Here is a 22,405-nt window from a genome sequence, read left to right on the forward strand (position 1 = left end):
AAATTTATTGGCATAAAGTTGTTCATTGTACTTATTATTCAGTTAATATATGTAAAGACTACAGTGGTATTGCCTGTTTCATTTCTGATATTGGTAAATAGGTGTTTATCAATTTTGCTAATCTTTTTGAAAAAATTCTAATTTTATTTTGTTTTTCAGCTATGCTGGTTTTTGCTCCTTCCTTTATTTCTTTAGGTTTTCTTTGCTGTTTTTCTAGTTTCTTGGGAGTGTTACTTCTCAAATTTGGGCGTTTAAAAGTATAACTTTTTCTCACAGTACTGTTTTAGCAAAATGCCACTAATTTTGGTATATGGTATTTTTATTTTGAGTTGGGTCAGAGTATTTTCTAATTTCATTTTTTTTTTTTAATCCATAGATTATTCAGAAATGTGCTGGAATTGATGAATGTATATTTTGTAGTTGAGTACAGTGTTCTATAAATGTCAGTTCAAGTGTATTGGTAGTGTTTTTGGACCTTCTGTTTTATTGGCTTTGTTTATCAGTTGTTGAGAGGAGTATTAAAATCTCCAACTATGTGGATTTGTCTTTCTCTTATTAAAATTCTACAGGTTTTTACTTATATATTTTGAAATCTTAGTATTAGGCTTATATATGTTTATTATTGTCATTCTTTTCCCTGAGGAATTGAACTTTTTATCTTTATGAAATGTCCCTCTTTTCTCTGGTAATAAAGTTCACTTTCCTCTGAAAGGAATATGGCCACTTGAGCCTTACGTTTTTTTTACTTACTTGGTTTATCCTTTTGTGTCCTTTTACTTTCAACTTGTCTGATCCTTCGTATTGAAAGTATGTCTCTTGTAGACAGCATGCATTTAGTTCTTGTTTTTACAAATGCATTTGTTCAATATCTGCCTTTTAACTAGAGTGCTTATTCCATTAACATTTAATGTAATTGTTGATATGATTGGATTTAGGTCTGCTGTTCTAATATTTGTTTTATTTGTTCCAACTCTTTTGTTCCTTTATCTTTCCCTGTTTCTTGAGCATTTTTAGAATTGTACTTTAGTTTATTGGCATGTTTGCTATGTCTTTATTTCCTGGAGGTATAATTCACATAGCAATACGATACAATTCACCAATTTCAAGGATTCAGTGCAGTGTTTTTTTAGTATATTCACAGGTTTGTACAGCCATTACCACAATTTAACTCTAGGACATATTTGCTACCCCTAAGAGAAATGGTGTACTTATTAATAGTCGCTCCCCATTTCCACCCATCCCCTTGTCCTCACTCTAAGCAACTACTAATCTTAATTCTGTCTGTAGATTTTGCGATTCCTACCTTTTCATGTAAATGGAATTATAAAGTATATGGTCTTTTACATCTGGCTGCTTTCCCTTAACAGAGTGTTTTCAAGGTTCAGCCATGCTATGTACTAGTACTCATTCCTTTTTGTTGAAGAATTTTGTCCGTTACGTGGTTTATGCTACTTTTTATTTATCATACATCAGTTTATCTTTTTGGCTGTTACAAGTAATGCTTCTATGAACATTTGAATAGAAGTTTTGTATGAATGTGTGTGGCTTCTTGAGGAATTGCCAAATTCCTTTCCAAACGGACCGTATCATTGTTCGTTTCAGACAGCAGTGTGTGATGGTTTCAGTTTTTCTGCGTCGTTATCAGCGTTTGATATTATCTGCCTTTATGATTATAACCATCGTAGCAGCTATCTTATTCTGTTTTGTTTGCTAATGGCTAATGATGTTGAACATCTTTTCACTTGCTTATTGGCCATTTGTATGTCTTTTTGGAGGAATGTATTCTTCACACATTTTAAAATTGGATTATTTGTCTTATTATTGAGTTGTAAGACTTTCTTGTATGTTCTGGATACAAGTACCTTTGCAGATACATGATATCCAGATTTTTTTTTTTAATCATGTGAGTTGTCTCTTCATTATATTGATTGTATGCAACATAAAATTTTTAACTTTTGATGGACCTAATTTATCTTTTGCTTGTGCTTTTTGGTGTTGTATTTAAGAAACCATTGCTTAATCTATGGTCATAGGATTTGTACCTAAGTTTTCTTCTGAGAGTTTTATTAAATTTTTAATTCATATTTAGGTCTGTGATGAATTTTCTGGGGTTTTCTGTGTGTATGGTGTTTTTTTGTTTATTGAGATGATCATGTATATGGGTTTTTGTCCTTTATTGTATTAACATGGTATATTACATTCATTGATTTTAAGTGTTAAAACTTGCTGTCCTTGGATAAATCTCAGTTTGTCAGAGTGTGAATGCTTTTTTTTGTGTATTTGGTTTGTATTTTGTTGAAGATTTTAGTGTTTGTAGTCATAGGAATACTGGGCTGTAGTTTTTTTTGGGTGTGTGTATGTGTGATATCTTTATCTGATTTTGCTGTTTTTTTTTTTGGATGTGTGCATGTGTTTATCTGATTTTGCCTCAGTGTAAGTTGGGCTGTGTTCCCTCTTCCATTTTGGGAGAAAAGTCTGTGAAGAATTGATCTTAATTTTCCTTTAAATGTTTGGTAGAATTCGCCAGTGAGGCAGTCAGGGCCTGGCTTTTCTTTTTGGGAAAGAATTTAATCTTTTCCCTATAGATCTATTCAGATTTTCTGTTTTTTCTTGAGATGGTTTTGGTAGTTTGTTTCTTTCTAGGAATTTGTTCATTTCACCTAAATTACCTACCTTGTTGGCATAGAGTTTTTTCTGAGTTACTATTCCTTTATGATTGGTTTTATTTCTGAAAGGTGGGCAGTGATGTCTCTCTTTCATTCCTGATTTTAGTACTTGATTTTTCTCTTTCCTTGATCAGTTTAGGAAAAGACATTAAAAAATATTCTCAAGGTATCACCTTTATTTCATTGGTTTTTTTTTTTCTGCTATTTTTCTTCATTGGTTTTTGCTCTGATCTTAACTTTCTTTCCCTTTCACTTGCTTTGGGCCTCATTTTGTTTGCTGCTTTTTTTCTAGAGTTTAAGATGAAAGATTAGATTATAGAATTGACATTTTAAAAAAACGTTGTAATTAGTAACAGATACTAGTTTCCTTATGGATTTGCTCTAGGTGTATCTCAGAAGCTTTAATATGTTAGTATTAAAAGTATTCTAAATTTTCTAAATTTAGAATATTTAGAATTATTACAATAATTTAAATTAAATTATTGTAATTTAATTTGTAATTATAATATTGTAATTTAAATTAAATTACAAAAATTTAAATTAAATTTTCTAAATTCTAAGTATATTCTAAATTCTCAAAAGTATTCTAAATTTCCTTCATTAATTCTTTGACCTATTAGTTACTAGTAGTATCTATTTAATATTTTAAAAAGTCACATATGATTAAGGAAATTAAGAGAAAATAATCTTATGCTTACCCACAGAGTTCCCATTTTCTGTGTTTTTCATTTCTTTTTGAAGATTAGAGATTCTGTCTTGTGTCATTTGCCTTTTGCTAAGTGAACTTCCTTTAGCGTTTGTTCTAGGTCTGCTGGTGATGCATTCTCTTAGCTTTTGTTTTTCCCTAATATTTTTATTTTGTCTTCATTCTGAAGAATATTTCTGCTGAATATAGAATTCTGGGTTGTCAGATATTTTTCCTTTTAGCATTTAAAAGATCCTTCCACTGTCTTTTGGCCTCCACTTTTTTTTTGTTTTTTTTTCAACAGTAATTCATATTTTTGTGATTTATCATTTTTCTTTGGCTGTTTTAATACTTTTTATTTTTGCTTGCTGGCAGTTAGATATGCTTACATATTTTCTTTGTATTTTCTCTGCTTGTGGTTCATTGAACTCCCAGAATCTATAAATTTCCATCTTACACTCCATTTGGGAAATTTTCAGCCATTCTGTTTTCAGGTTTTTTTTTTTGCTCATTCTTTCTCTCTTCTGATTACAGAAGTCCAGTTATACCTGTTGCATAGATAACTATTCACTTTTCTTATTGTTTCTTCCTCTCTATTCAGATTAGGTAATTGCTATTGATTTCAAGTGTATCTTTAGTCTGTATCCGATGAATATTTTCATTTCAGATATTTTATTTTTCATTCTAAAATTTACATTTTTTGAAATAGTTTCTACCTCTACTTAGATTTCCTATTTGTTGTGAGCATATCTTCCTCTTTAATTCTTATTTATGGTCATAGTAGCTGCTTTTAAAATTCTCGTCTAACGTGTAGTGTAGTGTTAGTTGCTCAGTCTTATCCAGCTCTTTGCAGTCCCATAGACTGTAGCCTGCCAGGCTTCTCTGTCCATGGGATTCTCCAGGCAAGAATACTGGAGCGGATTGCCATTACCCCAGTGTTTGTCGCAGCACTGTTTATAATAGCTAGGACATGGAAGTAGCCTAGATTTCCATCGGCAGATGCATGGGTAAGGAGGTTGTAGTACATATACACAATGGAATATTACTCAGCTATAAAGAAGAACTTATTTGAGTCAGTTCTAATGAGGTAGATGAAACTGGAGCCTATTATACAGAGTGAAGTAAGTCAGAAAGAGAAACACCAATACAGTATATTAACATGTATATATGGAATTTAAAAGGATGGTAATGATGATCCTCGGAGAAGGCAATGGCACCCCACTCCAGTACTCTTGCCTGGAGAGTCCCATGGACGGAGGAGCCTGGTAGGCTATAATCCATGGGGTCGCTAAGAGTCGGACACGACTGAGCGACTTTACTTTCACGCACTGGAGAAGGAAACGGCAGCTCACTCCAGTATTCTTGCCTGGAGAACCCCGGGGATGGCGGAGCCTGGTGGGCTGCCGTCTACGGGGTCGCACAGAGTCGGACGCGACTAAAGCGACTTAGCAGCAGCAATGATGATCCTATATGCAAGACAGCAAAAGAGACACAGATGTAAAGAACAGACTTGGACTATGTCAGAGAAGGTGAGGGTGGGATGATTTGAGAGAATAGCATTGAAACATGTATATTACCATATGTAAAATAGATGACAAGTGCAAGTTCAATGCATGAAGCAGGGCACTCAAAGCCGGTGCTCTGGGACGACCCAGAGGGAGGAGGGGCTTCAGGGTGGGAGAACACATGTGCACCTGTGACTGATTCATGTCAGTGTTTGGCAAAACCACCCCAATATTATAAAGAAATTGTCCTCCAGTTAAATAAATTAATTAAAAAGAATTCTTGTTTATAAAGGCAAGACTGGGGAATGACCTCAGATTGGAGGAAACTAACAGTTAAATGCCATGTGGGTTCTTGGGTTAGATGCTAGGTCCAAAAAAGGACATTAGTGGATTGATTGACAGAATGCACATAAGGTTTGTAAATGAATAGTTTTGTGGTAGCTCAGATGGTAAAGAATCTGCCTGCAATGCAGGAGACCCGGGTTTGATCCCTGTGTTGGGCAGATCCCCTGGAGAAGGAAATGGCAATCCACTCCAGTATTCTTTCTTGGAGAGTTCCATGGACAGAGGAGCCTGATGAGCTATAGTCCATGGGGTTGCAAAGAGTTGGACAGGACTAATCTACTAACACACATTAATTTACTGCTTGCTATAGTTGTATAAGGGCTTCCCTGTGGCTCAGATGGTAAAGAATCCGCCTGCAGTGTGGGAGACCTGGGTTTGGTCCCTGGGTGGAGAAGATCCCTGGAGGGCATGGCAACTCACTCCAGTATTCTTGCCTGGAGAATCCCCATGGACAGAGGAGCCAGACGGGCTACAGTTCATGGGATCATGAAGAGTCGGACTCAGCACAGCACATAACTGTATAAGGGTTATGTAAGATGTACGAAGGTTATGTAAGATGTTAACACTGCAAACGTTGGTGAAGGTAGTCTAAACAGTTCTTCTTTATTGATGATAGTATCCATGTTATATTGGTGTTGGTCTCCATTGGTTGTCTTCTGTGGAGCATGTTCCCCTCTTTGAATTGTAGTAGTTTGGAATTGCATCCTGGATGTTACCAATTCATTGTAGAAATTCTGAATCCTGTTTGTACCTTTGAAGAATATTGCTTTTGCTTTAGTAGAATGGCGTCGAACTACAAATTATCCACACTTGTGGTTGACAGTTTAGCTCTGTATTCAGTTTCTAGTCTTATCTGGGATGTTTGTAGTCTGTTCCATACATAGATATTTCAGGGTTCAGTTAGAGACTATATGTTGATAAACCTATATAATCAGGTTTATATGTAGACTCCGGACCTCTCCCTTTGTGGCTTTTCTCCTTTCCTTGATTTCACCCTAAGTTTCTACCTGGTGGGGTCACTCTGAACTCCATCCTCTGGTTCTTCATTCCAGTTCATTCTTTTCAAAAGAAAACTTTGTCAGTGCTGTTTCCCTTTTTCCAGTGACCTTCTTAAAGTGTTTGTCTGCTTTTGATTGCTCTCCATGCCGTCAGGTGAAGGCAGTGGAGGCACTTTTTATATTTTGTCCAGAGTTTATAGTTATCTTTGGGAGAGTTAGTTCAATGGGAGGCATGTTAAGTTCCAGCAATCTTAGGAAGCAGCTTCTGAATTGGAACTTAAGTTTTTGGTTAATCATTTTCTTGAGGTATGATATATCATACAACACAGTGTACCAGTCATAACTCTATAGCTAAGTATGCCTTTACAAATTGGACATGACTTAATGGAGTGAAATAGAACATTGCCATCGCCTTTGAAGTCCCTTTCATGCCTTTCTTCCCAATCACCATTCCCACCTGCCTCTCCTTAGTAGCCAGTCCTGGGAATTCCTGGGTTGTTCAGTAGTTAGAACCTGGCACTTTGACTGCTGGAACCTGGGTTCGATCCCTGGTTGGGGAAGTTAAGATTTTGCAAGCTATGTGGCACAGCCAAAAAATGTTATTATTCGTATATCTTGCTTTTTGTCATAATGGCACCCCACTCCAGTACTCTTGCCTGGAAAATCCCATGGATGGAGGAGCCTGGTAGGCTACAGTCCATGGGGTCGCTAAGAGTTGGACACGACTGAGCGACTTCACTTTCCCTTTTCCCTTTCATGCACTGGAGAAGGCAATGGCAACCCACTCCACTATTCTTGCCTGGAGACTCCCAGGGACGGTGGAGCCTGGTGGGCTGCTGTCTATGGGGTCGCACAGAGTCGGACACGACTATAGCGACTTAGCAGCAGCAGCAGCAGTTGTTATTTTATTCCATGTTGTGTGTAGGAGTAAATTCACTCTCACTGCTGCAAAATATTTCACTGTGTGAATATGATAATTCATTTATCCCTTCAACTATTAATGGGCATTTGGGAGAGGGGGGTTCAGGATGGGGAACACATGTACACCCATGGCTGATTCATGTCAATGTATGGCAAAAACCACTACAATATTGTAAAGTAATTAGCCTCCAATTAAATTAATTAAAAAAAAAAGGCATTTGGATTATTTTCATTTTGGGCCTATTTCAAAAAAGTGCTGCTTGAAGATTCTTTTACATGTCTTTTGGTATACATGTGCATACAGTTCTATTAGATGGTAGCGAGTAATTGAATTATCAGATCATAGGGTATGTGACCTTTTTGTTCAACTATAGTAGATTGTTGTTGTTCAGTTGCTTAAGTCATGTCCGACTCTTTGTGACTCCATGGACTGCAGCACCCCAGGCTCCCCTGTCCTTCACTATCTCCCAGAATTTGCTCAGCTTCATGTCCATTGAGTCAGTGATACTATTGATCATCTCATCCTCTGCTGCCAAACAGTTGATTATAGCAGTAGTACCTAATTAATTGTTTTTGAATGAACGGATATTAGGAAGTTTTAGCTTTTAGGAAATTGAAACTAAAATTACTGCAGGCACAATTTATCATTCTTTCCATGTGCTAGCTCCCCTAGTATTTGAACGATAAATTGGTAGTTTGATAATAAAAGGCAGACACAGCCTTAATTAATATATAACACTTGTTTGCTTGATCAGTCTTACTGAGTTTTAGTGGGATCATTTATGTAGTTATGCTTCTTGGGTCTGTTATTGACAGTCAAATTGAGGTTATTTTATTTAGTCATATTTATCTAATTTTATTAGTTACATAAATCTAACATTGATAGATTTCTCAGGTTCATGGTATAGGAATATGTAAGTTATTGCCCTTAAAATTGTTTGTTACAACTTGTGGTGTGGTGAAATTTTATAACCTTTATATGTTTATATTTTACAGCTTAAAGAAGTACATACACTTATCCATCACTTAATCTATACATAGTAGCCTTGAAAAGTGGGAGTGATGTAACTAATTTTTGGAAGAAAAACAGGAAAGTGAAGAGCAGCTGAGAGAAAGATGGAAAATGATAACATCTTGACCTTCCTGGGGTGCATCTACATTGTACGATGTGATCCCTTGTGCCACAAAAGTTATCTCAGATTGGGAAACTTCTAGATAGGGCTGGAGAGTAAATATTTTAGTTCATATACTCTTTGTTGCAGATACTCAACTCTGCCACTGCAGTCCAAAAGCAGTTGTAGGCAGTGTTTAAGTGAAGAAGTGTGACTGTGTTCCAGTGAAACTTTATCAACACTGAAATGTGACATTGTATAATTTTCACATGTTGCAGAATAACATTCTTAGATTCCCTCTGCCTCCAACTGCTTGAAATGAAAAAAAAACAAAACCATTTGTACTGGTCTGCTAGGGCTCCTGTAACAAACAGAAACTAGATGGCTTAGACAACAAAAATTGGCTGTCTCAGGGTGCTGGAGGTGTTGGCAAATTAGGTGCTTAGAGATTTTTTAGGGTAAGGGGAGGATCTGTTCTGGCCTGTTTGCTTGGCTTGTAGATGGTTCTCTCTCCCTGTGCCACGTCACATCCTCTCAGGTCCACTGTATTAGGGCCCACCTCTATGACCTCATTTTAACTCCATTACCTCTGTGAAGGCCCTATACCCAAGTAAGGTCACATTCTGAGATATTGGAGGTTAAGATTTCAATGTATCTTTTCTTGGGGTGGGGGGGTGATACAATTCAATTTATGACATCATTCTTAGTTGTGGGTCATTAAAAAATGACTTGGCTGAACTTGGCCAACTGGCTGCCCTGTTGGTCCTTGGCTTATCTGCTTGGGGCAGAGTTGTTACCTGTCGGATTTTCCAGCCCATCTTTGGGTGAGATGGCTAATCTAGTGAACTCAGGTTCACTAGAGGAACAGTCATCAGTTTCACCTTTGAATATGAAGGACAGCAGTTTATAGTGATATACTGGAGTATAGGATTATATATTCTTAGACATATTTAGAGTTCAGGGTCAAATAATCATTTTAGTATTTTTAATTTTAGAAGGAATAAATCCTGTCCCTGCCCCCGTCCCCTGCTTCTTGTCCCCTGCTTCTCCTTTGGAGATGTTCCTGTGAGGTGGTTCAGAGCTATAATGTAGTAGACTGTGGCTTAGAACATTTGAAATAGTTGCTTAGTGTTCTCTGGAGGTACTTTTTAATGGCTTTCGTAAACCTTTGATAATAATTTTATTTCAAACGTAAACTCAGTTTTAATACATCGGTTACCACTAATGTATTAATTGTTGCACTTATGTTGTCATTTATATGTGGATCTTAAAATGTTTTTTGTCATCTGTGTTTAAAGCACATCCCTTATGGCTCAGCTGATAAAGAATCTGCCTGCAGTGTGGGCGACCTGGGTTCAATCCCTGGGTTGGGAAGATCCTCTGGAGAAGGGAAAGGCTCCCCCACTCCAGTATTCTGGCCTGGAGAATTCCATGGACTGTATAGTCCATGGGGGTTGCAAAGAGTCGGACACGACTGTGCGACTTTCACTTTCAAGGCTGTGAGGTGACCTGTTTAAGATAAAAACCAATCTGTTATCATTAGCAATTTAAGTGTTTGAGTCAGTATTTTCTTGATTGCCATCTATATGGTCTTGTTTGTATAGTATTTTAATATCAGTATATGATCCTTATAATCCCTGATTTCAGTGTATGTTAATTGTTAGCGGTTTTTTTTTTTCTAACAGTAGTTAACTTTATAGTATATGAAAGCTTTACATTTGAACTGAGAAAATATTTTTACCTTAGAAGACTTTGTTTTTTTCAGTTTTATATTCATATTCTTTGTAAGATGCCATTTGAAAAAGTTTTTTATTTCTTGAATATTTGGAAATTTGCTGGTTTGGCATGTGTAACCTAATGGGAAAAGGTGAGATAGAAGATAAAGGAAATTGATTATTTTAAATTGGGTTGATATAAAGATGAGGAAGGCACAGCAGAAACGAAATGAATTCAGGTTATCAGTTATCCAGATTTTATTTTCATTTCCCTGACAGCTGTTAGAATCCTGTGGGTGCTGATTTGTTTCTGCCTTTAACTTTAGCAGATATACCATTCTTTACTCTTTCTTGGTATAAGCTATTAAGTAGAGTAGCTAGTAACTCCTGAATAGGTGAAGGAACTTCTTGTCTATGTCTTAGTGGTACGAGAAGGCATCTCTGTCAGTATTACAGCAGAACAAGTAGCTCTAGAAAGGTTTTATTTATTTATTGTTTTTATTTTTTAAAAGATTTACTTATTTGGCTGCTCTGGGTCTTTGTCTTTGCATGCGGGCTTCTCCAGTTGCAGTGAGCAGGGGCTACTCTTTGTTGGGTGTGCGGGCCTCTCGTTGCAGGACACGGCCTCTAGAAGCGTGGGCGTCAGTAGTTGCGGCTCCCGGGCTTAGTTTCCTTGAGGCAGACCGGGGATGGAACCCGTGTCTCCTGCATTGGCTGGAGGATTCTTAACCACTGGACCACCAGGGAAGCCCTGGAAAAGTTTTATTTATTTTTTAAAGTTTGTTTTTAATTGAAGGATAATTGCTTTCCAATATTGCTTTGGTTTCTGGCATACATCAACCTGAATCAGTCATAGGTACACATATGTCCCCTCCCTCTTGAACCTCCCTCCCACCTCCCACCCCTTCCCACCCCTCTAGGTTATTACCCAGAAAGGTTTTAAAATAGACACTTCTCGGTCGTGGTGATAAGCTATGGAGGAAAATACAGAAAAGGAAGGGTCTTATCCCTGTTGTATGTCAAAGACTATATTTTTAGAATATGTTCTTATTGTAGCAGTTCTTATATTTGTTTAATGCACATTAAAACAGTGTGGTTCTTTTGAGGCGATAAGTAGATACTTAATTTTATCTTTGGTCAGTCTCTCATATTAACCTCTAAAGGTCTGTAAAGAACAGCAGTCAATTACAATGTGTGCCTGATGTGTGCCTTTTTACGATAGAGGCAAAGGGCATTTTGGAGTGTGGTAGAAAGAGAAATGAGCCTCTTATGCACATATTGATGCAAGAATATTATTATGTAGAGCTCCATCTCCATTGGCCTGGAATGGGGTGGTTGTTGCATGATCTTTTGGACTTATTTCTGAGATTAAAATGCACACACATATAAATTGGCTTATTGAAGTAGGTTACTGTAGATATTTAGTTATTTATGTGTATTTATTAAATTCTTTTTCTTTGAAGAAATTGCTGCTTCATTGTGGAAACTCTTGAAAGATACTAATTAATTCTGTGCCTGCAGCAGTCATATCCTTGAGTGACACATGGATCCTGGGTTTTAATGTTGTATATTTATGCAAGCACTTCATGCATGTGGAAGGAGGGTGAAGAGTTTTGTATAGGTGTTCAATGGTATATATATTTTAACGATGTTCTTGACAATATGTCATCCTTTTTCCAGTGGGAATAAATACAGTGATGATTTTTATTGTTTATCCTGAGCATGGACAAATCATATCACTTCTCATTTGGAAGCATTGCTTCATTGATGTTTGTGGAGGTAAAAATTCTTTAGTGTAATGTTCTCATTTAATACTTAATATGGGTCCCAGATTGCCATGGGAATTGATTATTTCCTTTGTTTCTAGTTGTGTAGATATTTTTTTGAAGCTGAGAGAAGTAAAGGAAGCAACTTCAAGCTATTACGTTTGGGAGAATTAGTTGAGTTTCTCAGAAATGTTTGTACAGATCCGATTAGTCAGGTTTCTTGGAGTGGCAAGGGAGAGACACTTTATAATTAGAGGTGGAAAGAGAAGTAAAAAGGGGAATTTTCTTCATTCACTGCATAGGTAGTATTCAATCCTCAGTGTTCCTGATAAGGTTCTTAAAGAGCTAGGAAAGTGTTTCATTTTTGCTTCAGGACAGCTAGCTGTTCCAAATAACCATTTCTCAGTCTGTTGAAGTAATCCTACCGACAAGGTTTGATTGTATTGATTTAACATTGTGAGTGGAGCAGACATCCTTGCTGGTCGCAGTTGGGGTCAGGAACTTGGAAGGGAAACCACTCACATCCATCCTTTGTGTGGTTGACTATCAGCCTAAGTAAACATGCTGTTCTTCATTCAACCCCATGACCTGTGTAATTGCTGGCTTTATATTTCTAGCAAACTGCACCTTGGAGTGGGGATTGGATAGAATGACAGAGAGAATGGGTTGGAACCATCTTGCTCAGATTGTCTTTATTTGAGGTAGGATGCTTCACAGATCTTTGGTCCAGCAAGAACAGGTTTCTGCTCTACCTCTTAATTTTCATTTCTGGATGCGAAAGTGTTTTTTCAGGGGTTGTATGAGAGATGGAATTTTAGAAAGTAGGGAGGATTGAATGGAATCCTCTTTATTTGATACCCTCATGGGTTTGCATACCAGAGTTAATTATTTCTTGTGGATATTCAGTACAGTTTTTTCTGTCTGTAATTAGCAAATATGTACATATCTCCCTGTGTCAGAACACCCAACTTAAATGGATTCACTGCATAATCAAAGGTAGTTAAATATGTGGGTCTGGAACTTTGTTTATTTTAAGAGTATTTAGCTGACTGAATGAAGTGGATGAATAAACATACTTTTTGTCTAAATATGCATAGTAGTAAATTCATTATTGGTAGACGATGTGTTGTATATAATAGATCCTTTCGAATCTGAGTTTGGGTATGAAAAACTAAATAACACTTGTTACCGGATATATTTGATTTAATTCTTGGAACTAATTTTAAACTGTACCTCAAAGATACCTCAAAGATGTTGATTTGGAAATTTTTGAGGGAGTTGTGTAACAGGCTATGCATGGGTACAGACCATTAGTGCTAGCTCCTGACTGTATTATAAGGATTAAAAGCAAAACCTTTGCATGTGATGTTTTGTATATTTGGCTTAAAAAAAACCCAGAAGCTTTTAGAGGTTGTGAGATATGGGTCGTTTTTTTTTTTCAGGTAAGAGTTAGGTCAATAAAGCATTTACCAGCATGAAATGTTTTTTTTTCTCCCCCTTTGTTGGTATTAACAGAAAGGTGAATGGACAAAATAGCTATTAAAGGATTTAATTTAAAAAAACGTAGCAGCAAAACCACACACTCTGGCTGTCCATGTTACTTTAAGCTTCGTATTTCAAAACTATATTCAAGCTTTAGATATAAACTCTCCAGTAGCTGAGTGGTATTAACCAGTGCTTTTCTTCTTTGCTTTATCCTATTGTGTCAGCAGGGATGCTGCAGCAGTTCTTTTTGATCTAAAAACAACTTTGTTCTGGAACTGAAAAAGAAAAATGTCCTAATCTGCTGCTAAAATTTTACCTGACAGAGGTCAGTCAGACAATGGAGTAACTTACTGAGGGAGTTCAGAGAGAATCTTTCACTGGAGATGTTCCAGAGTTGACTAGAATGAGCCACTTGGAACTGAAGATCAAGCTGGAAAAATCCTCCAGGATGAGATAACTCCTCTGAATTAAAATTTTTAAAGGAATTAAAACAACTGTATTACAAGTTTTGAGAAAATATTGCCAAAAATAATTTGTTCAGAATTTAGTTTTTCAGGAATGTTTTAAGCTCTGCAAATATCTTTCATAAAGGATATATTCATTAATGGAAAGTATTTTTAAAAAGATATATAGTTACAGATCATAAATTGCTGTTTCATCTAAAATGCTTTTAAAAGTTCCTTATTAGATCCCCTACTTTTGTGTGCTAGTGTGTCATAAGAGGTAGCCTGCAGGGGTGGGCTGGGATTATGAGGGCTAAATTATTACAGAGCTGGGCGGTGGCTGACCAGACTGTCAGAGTCATTATTAATGTCCTGTAAAGTGATGCCAGAGATCTAGATTTGGTTGCTTGTTGTATCTTTCTGCTTAGGCCAGCAACAGGTACCAGGAGGGAGGCTGTTAGCTCTGGGGCAGGCTAGATCTCTTCCTCGTCCACAGGTTCCCTCGCTTCACTAATATGAAAAGAAAAGAGCTGGGCTGCTGGGGTTTTGCCGTTTTCCAATCTCCTTAGCCAAAAGGTACCCACGATATAGGGTTTTGAACATAGCAATGACCCCTAAGGGGTAAAAACAAGAATTTTAAGTCTTTTGAACTTTCATTGAGATTTTTGTTCCTGGTTTCTTAGGGTTTGAAAGAAGAGATTCTGTGTTAAGAGAGCAAGGACTATAGGGGTGGGGGTTGAGACGGGTGGGATTGAAGACTGTATTTAGAATTTCAACAGATGTAGTTTAAAAAATTATTCCTCTGAATGCTGGTATATGGTTACATAAGTTCAAAAATGTCCCTGGATAAATTACATTATCACTTCAGGTCATTGGGGTACAAGTGGTGTGTGTCAGTACAGTTTTGTTCTTTTTGCTTCCTAATAGCCAATTTAATTTCACTGGTGATGCAGTAGAAATGTGCTCAGTGTTAATTTTCCAGGTTCTCTAAAGCATGGCTAGTGCAAAGATAGTGTCCTTTTCAATGACAAGCCAATTGTGTGTTTAGGTCACTGAAAGTGGGGCTGGGAGGTGGATATTTTAAGGTACGGCCAGTGTTAACAAAAGTGTTCCTCCTTTTGCGTTTCCTCTGAAATAGAAAGGAACAACCATGGACTTAGGTTAATAACACTGAATTAGTTAAAAATGTTAAAAGCTGTTTGTACGGGCAGTGATTTCTTGTTTCCTCCTGTTATGGGATGGCCAAATTAAGCATTTAACCATAGACTCTTCGGATTCTGTTCACTGAGAGGCAGTGATCAAATCATACACTTGATACAGCCCTCTTAATCTATTTCTGTCCCTTTGCCCAAGGAGGGAGTACTTGTTAAGGTTAGGACATATAATTTGTTTGTAAAAAACAAAGTCTTTACAATTCTGAGCAAAAGCAGCTGAGCAAATGCTTTTATTCTTTAAGAGCAGTTTTAGGTTCATAGAAAAATCGAGAGGAAGGTATAGAAATTTCCCATATAGTTCCTGCCCTCACATATGTATAGCCTCGCCCATAATCAGCATCACCCAGCTGAGTCCCTTTGTTGCAACTGATGAACCTATGTTGACACCTCATATATACCCCAAACCCATAGTTTATGTTAGCGTTCACTCTTGGTGTGGTACTTCTGTGGGTTTGGACAAATGTAACAACATCTGTTCATCACTGTAATATACAGAGTACTTTCATTGCCCTAAAATTTCATGCACTCTACCTTTTTATCCCATTCTCCACCTCAGCCCCTGGGAATTCCCCATCCTTTTGCTGTCCCATAGTTTTGAGTTTTCTACAATGTCATATAGTTGGAATCATACAGGTTGGAGTCTTTTCAGGTTGGATTCTTTCACTTCATAGTACTCTTTTAAGGTTTCTCCATGTCTTTTCATGGCGTGATAACTCATTTCTTTTTAGTTCTGAACAAAATTGAATTGTTTGGGATGTTGAAAAAATGTCTTGCAAGTCTAAAGAATATGCTGAAATTCAACCTTGAGTACCACAACCAAACTAGATAACAAACTGATGCTGGGTTTTAATTAAGGAGTAATAAGATATTTGACAGGTCCCTTAAGCATTTCTGGGCCTCTATTCCTTGTGTGGACACTTAGACATTTAGACTTGACCTGTTAAAGTACAAGCCTAGTTGCTTTGATAGACTGAATCCTGAAACAGTTCATATTGGGCAGGACTAGTGATTTCTGAAATTCGAGGAAACTTTTCATTATTACAGCATGAAGTGAAAGTGTTAGTCGCTCAGTTGTGTCCGAATCCTTGTGACCCCGTGGACTGTAGCCCGCCAGGCTCCTCTGTCTATGGAACTTTCTAGGCAAGAATTCTGGAGTGGATTGCCGTTCCCTTCTCCAGGGGATCGTCCTGACTTAGGGGTTGAACCTGGTCTCAGCATTGCAGGTGGATTCTTTACTGTCGGAGCCACCAGGAACTCATAGCATGGAAAGGCCCCACCATTCCACACTGATCTCTTCAGCACGTGTTTGCTCAGTTAAAGAGTTTGCCTCGGCTTGGTATATGTTTGTATGAATATCCACGTATGTGCTGCAAGTCATTCCTTGTTATAGCAGTTATAATCAAGAAGCTATTGGCCTTAGATTATGCTTCTGTTCTTTTATCTGGTAATTTATTCTGTCATTGAAAATTATAAAGTATAAAGAAAGTTTTAATGAAGTAGGAAGTGTGGTGATGTGGTGAAACGAGCCCCTTTTATTTTTCTTTTAGGCTTCATTCTTAGGTATGGATTTTGTTCTTGGATTTGAAAGCAGTGAAATTGCAGAGTAATGGAAGTAATTCTCTTGTAAAAAATGTACATCAGAGCTGCTCCATAGTTTAAAAGAGATGCATTTATCGTCCTTGTCGTGTGTTGAGGCTGCATTTATAGTCCTTGTCGTGTGTTGAGGCTGCATTTATCGTCCTTGTCGTGTGTTGAGGCTGCATTTATCGTCCTTGTCGTGTGTTGAGGCTGCATGTATCGTCCTTGTCGTGTGTTGAGGCTGCATGTATCGTCCTTGTCGTGTGTTGAGGCTGCATGTATCGTCCTTGTCGTGTGTTGAGGCTGCATTTATCGTCCTTGTCGTGTGTTGAGGATCTGTATTAAACAGGGTTATCGTGACTTTCTTCTTGAAAGTAAAGACTATTGCTCCGAGTTGTGTGTGTTCATCTTCTCACTGCTCCTGCCGTCGCTGAAAGATGCTTCATATGTGCCTTAGGAATGTGAGGTCTTTATTCTAACCTTTTTCTAAAAGATAAATATTCACTTCTATGTGGATTATACCTCCACCCTTGGAGTGGGGAAAAAAAAAGTATCTTGTTGATAGTTCATGTCCAAGGCAATTTGAATGTACAATTGTGATTTAGTTTTGTTTCTGTGTAGATTGATATCTATTTGGTACTAGATGCAGATTCCATAATTTTTGCCAAAAATATGGTTGCCTTGGTTAGTAGTTAAGCTTTTAATCATTGAATTAATCTAAGGCTGTTAAGATATTTGTTAATATACCCATAATTTCAAGATAAGCTCTTTTAGCTATTGATTACAGAATCTGACATATTTTTTGAGAAATTAATATATAGCCTTTTGAAAAACAAATGGCCTTGACAAAAGCATTGTAAAGTTATTCCATCTCATGTACAGTTGGGCTTTTCTTTGTGTTGAGATTTCTACTTTTATGACTTTGCTAAGAGGCATTCACAGACCCTTCTTCCTGTGCGTTTTCCAACGTGTGCATTGTGTGCTCATTCACCCAGTCACGTCCAACTCTTCTGCAACCCCATGAACTGTATGTAGCTCACCAGGCTTCTCTGCCCATGGAATTTTCCAGGCAAGAATACTGGAGTCGGGTGCCATTTCCTACTCCAGGGGATCTTCCAGAATCAGGGATCGAACCATCTCTTGTGTCTCCTGAATTGGCAGGCGGATTCTTTATCACTAGTGCCACCTGGGAAACCTGTTTTCCTGGTTTATTTAAAAGAAAAAGACTGTAGGGTGGAACCATAAGTTATTTTCTTAATGGTGTTACATCTTCCTGGTGTAACTAGTTTTCTAAGTCTCCAGCTATAAATTTTTCATACATGTGGTGCAACTTTTTTATCTCAGTCTATGATTAAAAATTTTTGTAGATTGTGATTTGGAAAAGTTGCAATAGATGAGTAAAAAAAAGTTTTCCATTGTGCATTAACTTTTTTTTAAAGCAAGACTGACTGTCAAGTTTGAATGTCACATAGCTCAGTCTCTGAACCTGTAATTGATCAGCTCAGCTGAGCTCTGGACTAGTTTAATGAAGTCAGATAATATTGTATTCTAAAGAGAATTAACATCTGAAATGTAGCTGCATAATTATGGCATCAGTAGGAATGCATAATGATTCAATCATTTATGCTTTATTCTTTTAGAGATTAGTTTTTTCATGTCATTTGGATTGTATGTGCATTGAATTTTCTTACATGACTTCCCTTTTGCACAGTGCTCTGGGATTCTTAGAAATTATGATTAGATGAGAGACCAAAGTGCTATTCTCCGGATCATGTTCGTTTCTATTTTTGTTTAATTTCACTTGGTAAGTTTTGTTTGCAGAAAGGTTGCTTTTAAAATGAAGTGATGGGACCAGATGCCATGGTCTTATTTTTCTGAATGTTGACTTTTAAGCCAACTTTTTCACTCTCCTCTTTCCCTTTTATCAAGAGGTTCTTTAGTTCTTCGCTTTCTGCTGTGAGTGTGGTGTCATCTGCATATCTGAGGTTATTGATATTTCTCCCAGCAATCTTGATTCCAGCTCGTGCTTCATCCAGTCCAGCATTTCTCATGATGTACTCTGCATAGAAGTTAAATAAGCATGGTGACAATATACAGCCTTGACATACTCCTTCATGGCATCACTTCACATTGCATCACTTCATGGCAAATAGATGGGGAAGCAATGGAAACAGTGACAGACTTTATTTTTTGGGCTCCAAAATCACTGCAGATGGTGACTGCAGCCATGAAATTAAAAGATGCTTGCTCCTTGGAAGAAAGGTATGACCAACCTAGACAGCATATTAAAAAGCAGAGACATTACTTTGCCAACAAAGGTCCATCTAGTCAGTGCTTTGGTTTTTCCAGTAGTCATGTATGGATGTGAGAGTTGGACTATAAAGAATGCTGAGTGCCGCAGAGTTGATGCTTTTGAACTGTGGTGTTGGAGAAGACTCTTGAGAGTCCCTTGGACTGTAAGGAGATCCAACCAGTCCATCCTAAAGGAAATCAGTCCTGAATATTCATTGGAAGGACTGATGTTGAAGTTGAAACTCCAATACTTTGGCCACCTGATGTGAAGAACTGACTCACTTGAAAAGCCCCTGATGCTGGGAAAGATTGAAGGTGGGAGGAGAAGGGGACGACAGAGGATGAGATGGTTGGACGACATCACCGACTCAATGGACATGAGTTTGAATAAACTCCGGGAGTTGGTGATGGACAGGGAAGCCTGCTGTGCTGCAGTCCATGGGTCGCAAAGAGTCGAACATGACTGAGCCACTGAACTGAATGGCTTTTAAAATGGGTGAGAATATAAGAGGACTTGTATAGACTACTTTCTCTTGGATAATGCTAATTCCCCCAATAGTTTTAGCCGCTAGTGACATAATATTTCAAACAAATGACTTGAAATGTTTTTCCACTATATGATGGGCCAGTTTTTTGTTTTTTCAAAATTTCAATTTATTGCAGAGCTATATTTCATAAAATAAAATTGGGAGAATTAAAATTGCTATTAAGTTTCTGAAAGCTTGCTCTCAACTTCTGTACTTTTCTCATTGTGGGCTAGTAACACACACTTTGTAGTCTGACTGTAGTCTGTGGACCACCTTTTGAGTAGTGGGCTTACACTGCACAGCCAGTTGTTGTTTCACTTGAGCAGTCCATAGTCGGTGGTTCCAGGGTAGAATCAGCAGCTCTGCCGTGTGCTGGTCCTAACCACTACGATCATAAAGTGCCTCCCGTAGCCGCAAGTATCCCCCTTCACATGAAGACATTTGAAGAAGCAATGAAGGAGGAAGAGAAAAAAGAAATTTCTCCTTCTTCTCTGTCTTTTATAACTTTTCCAGGTTAACTCCTCTGCCACCTCCCACCTCCAGAAACTTCCCTTTATGTCTCATTTGCCAGAACTGAGTTACATAGCCACATCTGCACCAGTTGTTGGCAGAGAGGAACAATGGATGCCATACAGTCCTAGACCAGTCTTGATTTCTCCCTTGGTGCTAAGGCTGGGGCCACAGGAAAAAAAAAGCGGATTTTGTTGAGTTATGAGGAAGGAGGTATGATTGGGTATGCTACCAGTAGTATCTGCCACGCTGAGAAGAGAGAGGTCAGCCTGAGAGTCAGGCATTGAATTTAATAGCTTACTTCTTGTGTTATAGTTAACAAAGGCATAGGAAGGTGAAAGGAAAATAATAAATGCCTCTGAGACCCAGTGTCCTTGATACTGGGTTATGGGGCCCTCTTGGTGAGTCTGGAATTTGCTATGAGTGTTGCTGCTGTAAAATACTTACCTAGTGCCTAGAGTGTATTTGATTTGAGTATGATTCAGCAACCAACAAGACTTGAAAAAATAGAAAATGTATCCTTGTTTGTTGATCTGACCTTTATTGTATAATTATTTTTATTGTTTTCAAGTGTATATTTCATTTTTAGAAGTTCCACAGTATATATTTTAAGCAGTGATTTATTTTGATGATTTTTTTTTTTCCGATTACTTGTGGAGTTGTGTTAGAAAAGTGAAAAGATTTGACACGTTAATATATGTTCCATTCATCATCTTTAGGATACCTCTCATGATACTTCATTTGAACAACCAGGCCTTGTAGTTTGTTACGTTACTGCTTGCATTTAGCACTCATTCTTATTTTTAGATAAGACAGAAACAGGAATTTAAAAAAATAACATGTACCTGCTAGGTGTAGCTGCTCATAATATCAAGAATCACTTTAGTTCCTTCTGTATTCTTACCCCAGCTAAAAACATACAAGCTTTGCTTTTCTGGAGTCGTCATAATTAATAATTTTGAGTGAGAAATTTATGCATATGATTTATGAGTATGTTCCCAGTTAACAGTTGTTTAATGAATATGTTCTGCCTTGGAAGACCCTGAGTCTAAGAGCCAGGAACTCTTGGTTCTCCTTCTGACTCTTCTTGGCTGCTTACATGATGTGCGTGCTCTGTTGCTTCATTTGTGTCCGACACTTTTTGATCCTGTGGACTGTCGCCTGCCAGGCTCCTCTGTCCATGTGATCTTGCAGGCACGAATACTGGAGTGGATTGCCATGCCCTCCTTGAGGGGATTTTTCCAACTCAGGGATTGAACCCGTGTCTCCTTGTCTCCTGCAGTACAGGTGGATTCTTTGACACTGAGCCACCAGGGAAGCCCACTTACATGATGTGAAGAAGGCATTTCCCTATGTGAGAGATGGTTGCCTTTTCTGTAATACCTATTCTGTTATTCTCTTTCACTGGCCTGTTGTGTGGAATGGATTAGATACAGTTCAGTTCAGTTGCTCAGTCGTGTCCGACTCTTTCGACCCCATGAACCGCAGCATGCCAGTCTTCCCTGTCCATCACCAACTCCCGGAGTCCACCCAAACCCATGGCCATCGAGTCGATGATGCCATCCAGCCATCTCATCCTCCGTCGTCCCCTTCTCCTGCCTTCACTCTTTCCCAGCATCAGGGTCTTTTCCAATAAGTCAGCTCTTCGCATCAGGTGGCCAAAGTATTGGAGTTGCAGCTTCAACATCAGTCCCTCCAATGAACACCCAGGACTGATCTCCTTTAGGATGGACTGGTTGGATCTCCTTGCAGTCCAAGGGACTCTCACGAGTCTTCTCCAACACCACAGTTCAAAAGCATCAATTCTTCGGCGCTCAGCTTTCTTTATAGTCCAACTCTCACATCCATATATGACCACTGGAAAAACCATAGCCTTGACTATGCGGACCTTTGTTGGCAAAGTAATGTCTCTGCTTTTCAATATGCTGTCATAGCTTTTCTTCCAAGGAGTAAGTGTCTTAATTTCATGGCTGCAATCACCATCTGCAGTGATTTTGGAGCCCAAGAAAATAAAGTCTGTCACTGTTTCCACTGTTTCCCCATCTATTTGCCATGAGTGATGGGACTGGATGCCATGATCTTATTTTTTGGATGCCATGATCTTATTTTTTTGAACGTTGAATTTCAAGCCAGCCTTTTCACTCTCCTCTTTCACTTTCATCAAGAGGCTCTTTAGTTCCTCTTTGCTTTCTGCCATAAGGGTGGTATCATCTGCTTATCTGAGATTATTGATATTTCTCCCGGCAATCTTGATTCCAGCTTGTGCTTTGTCCATCCTGGCATTTTGCATTATGATCTCTGCATATAAGTTAAATAAGCAGGGTGACATATACAGCCTTCCAATTTGGAACCAGTCTGTTGTTCCATGTCTGGTTCTAACTTTTGCTTCTTGACCTGCATACTGATTTCTTAGGCGTCAGGTAAGGTGGTCTGACATTCCTATCTCTTGAAGAATTTTCCACAGTTGGTTGTGATCCATATAGTGAAAGACTTTAGTGTAGTCAGTGAAGAGAAGTAGACATTTTCTGGAATTGTCTTGCTTTTTCAATGATCCGGTGGATGTTGGCAATTTGATCTGTGGTTCCTCTGCCTTTTCTAAATCCAGTTTGAACATCTGGAAGTTCTCAGTTCACGTACTGTTGA

At 38.0% G+C, this 22,405-nt stretch overlaps 1 protein-coding gene across 2 annotated transcripts in view; it reads left to right on the plus strand.

Moving 5' to 3' along the window:
* Positions 1-22,405, plus strand: part of ZFAND3 (zinc finger AN1-type containing 3) — a 318,359-nt gene that overhangs the window by 53,183 nt on the left and 242,771 nt on the right. The window lies entirely within an intron of this gene.

This window comes from Giraffa tippelskirchi, chromosome 8, assembly GCF_054371585.1.
Source record: "Giraffa tippelskirchi isolate mGirTip1 chromosome 8, T2T-mGirTip1v1.2.pri, whole genome shotgun sequence".
In the NCBI taxonomy this organism is placed as follows: Eukaryota; Metazoa; Chordata; class Mammalia; order Artiodactyla; family Giraffidae; genus Giraffa; species Giraffa tippelskirchi.